Source organism: Melanerpes formicivorus, unplaced genomic scaffold, assembly GCF_026170545.1.
Source record: "Melanerpes formicivorus ecotype bairdi unplaced genomic scaffold, bMelFor1.0.p_v2 SCAF_14, whole genome shotgun sequence".
Classification (NCBI taxonomy): Eukaryota; Metazoa; Chordata; class Aves; order Piciformes; family Picidae; genus Melanerpes; species Melanerpes formicivorus.
The window spans coordinates 15607534-15610064 of NW_027142366.1; the positions used below are offsets into that span (position 1 = coordinate 15607534).

A 2531-nucleotide genomic window follows, 5' to 3' on the forward strand; every position below is an offset into this window, starting at 1 on the left:
TTTTATTAAATTAGCATGTGTTGGCTACTTGGCCAAGAAAGGAAGCATTACCGCAACAAAGCATAAATAATGCTACCAGACGACAGGCAGATGAATCCAACCACATGAAAATGATGTGGAGTTTCAGGTTCCCTCTGTGTGTTTGTCCCACTCACATTTATCTATTCACATGCTTCTCGCCTTCCTTCAGTCCAACTTGTACTCAGTATTTCTGTCTTTGTCATTTCAGCCAGCCACCAAAGCAAACACCATCAATATATCCCTCATGCATGGGGTGGAAAGTACACTGGAATATTTAACACCCATATTTCATACAAAGACACAACGTAAGTGTAAGACAGTATCTCCCCACCATTCTTGCCAGACATCTGGGTCTTCACCTTCATCTCTACCTTCCTGTTAGCCTTTACCTCTACCTACCTTTTTACCTTCCCAGAAGGATCCAAGGTCTTTTTAGAATAAATGTTGTAACAAAACTTGCAATATTTAATCCCTCATCTTTATGTCTTCTCTTCCTCTGCTAAATTACAATGTAACTCAGGCAGAAGAGTCGTATAAATCTGCTGGTGGCATGCACAGGACATGATGAATAGCACATTAAACTCATCAGCCTCATCATGACCTGCTGGACTGATGGGTAAAGTCTAGACCTACAACCACATAGTCATCTTTCCTGTGGTTTGGGCAACAAACCTGGGGGTGACAAGAAGGAGCTTTGTAGAACAGTTATCTTTCCTTCTTTCTCTGTGCCCCTCCCAGGTGCACAGAAAGAGAAGCTGTCCATGCAAAAGGCAGCTAAACAAGGCCTGCTCTCATTCACCACTGGAGAGAAGTGATGCAGGGCCGAGCTGGGAGCAGCAGGCACGTACTTAGCAGTAAATGGTCCCTCCCCAGTACCTGTGCTCCCTGAGAAGTACTTAGCTGAGCAGCTACAGGCACACTTCATCTCATTTGGGATACTGTAACAGGAAATATCCTGGTTAAAGCCAGTCAGTTTGCAAAATACCTTTTTTCCTTTCTAGAAACAACTGAATTCTTCCTCACACACCATGCAGCGTTTCCTGAAAAATACATCTGACACTGGAATAACCTTGTCTTTTCAGGAAGCAAACTTTCATCCCAGTCCCATGCTGAATCTCAGCACACTGGTTTCTGGTTGACCAGCAGCAGCTGCCAAGGTTGGGTTTACCAATGGCTTGATAGTCCCCTCCCACCCACACCCACCCCACCCCACCAGCAGCAGACCACCACCTGCCCAGCCTAAGCAGGTGGGCAGGCACTGGGCTCCTCTGCCCAGCCAGGCTCCCAGCACCACCACTAGGCAGTCAAAAAACACAAACCAAAAAGCTGTGAACCTGGTCCATAGCACCTCTGTTTGGAAGGATATTGTGTACAGTGAAGATGGTGCAACTGTGGAGAGCTCTTTGCCCAAGAGAGTGAAAAAAGAAAAGCAAAATGACTTTGAACACCAGGGTATTTGTACCTTTTCAGACTAAGCTTTTATTTTGATATTACAAACCATTTTTCTTTATTCACAAATCACGGTTGTGATATATAAACACTAATTTCTAAAGACAGATATACACATTTTCTGGGTTGGTAGGGTGTTGTTTTAAATCTGTTTAGAAGTCACTATATTCCACATATGGTAGTAATAATTCTTTCTTTTTTCTTTCTTTCTTTCTTTCTTTCTTTCTTTTTTTTTCTTTTCTTTCATAAGTCATATTATTCAGTAGTTATTTATATAAGTGAAAACATTCCCAATATATACTGTAAAAAAATCTCAAATGCTTTTCTTACATAACTATTTCAGACATACATTTTTTTTTTTTTTAAATGACTACCAGGAGTACTGCAGGAGCTTTATAAACAAAATAATTTCTAATAGGGGCTGCACCCTCAGCCTTTCAAGAGTATTTTTAATAGACTAAAACGCCATAGAATCATTTGGAGAGTGGGAGTTGTAAAGCCATCTCATGGAAATTAAAATTGCAAATAAATTCTGTTGTTCTCCACATTAGACATTTTGTGTGTGCAATTCCAAAGAAAGATGTATCAGCCACACTTTGAACTGGAAGCCTAACATTTGGTAAACAGTTTTTTTCCAAGTCACTTTTATTGTGGTGTTTAATGAAATATACTTCTTTTTTTTTGCCTCTTTAATAGGAGGCTTGTTTAGTATAGCTTACATATTACACGTGGGGATTGAACTCTAAAGAAATTTCAGTTCATTCCCTCACCAGTATAAATATATTTCACTGCCCCATTTTTCGTTGATTAATATAGTCTCTTTCTCTCTCTGTTTCAATTTTAAAGATAATTTGTTTGCCATTCTTAGATATAAATGCTACAGAAACTTTGTTTTCAAATCTTGTGAAACTTTATTGATGGTTATTGTTCAACTGATCATACTGCATGCACATACGATGACAAAGAGAAAGCCTGATCACAAACACTTCTTTTAAAGCAGAGTTGTTATAGCAAGTTGGCAGGTTCACAGCGGTGAGTTGATAATTTACTAAGGTGCTTGC

At 39.6% G+C, this 2531-nt stretch overlaps 1 protein-coding gene across 38 annotated transcripts in view; it reads right to left on the minus strand.

Moving 5' to 3' along the window:
- Nucleotides 1-1474: 1474 nt before the first annotated feature.
- Nucleotides 1475-2531, minus strand: part of RBFOX1 (RNA binding fox-1 homolog 1) — an 881269-nt gene continuing 880212 nt past the window's right edge. For all 38 annotated transcript variants that reach the window (XM_068147194.1, XM_068147209.1, XM_068147190.1 and 35 more), the window contains one exon: nt 1475-2531. This exon is cut by the window's right edge. The gene's annotated coding sequence lies outside the window, so the exon portion shown is untranslated.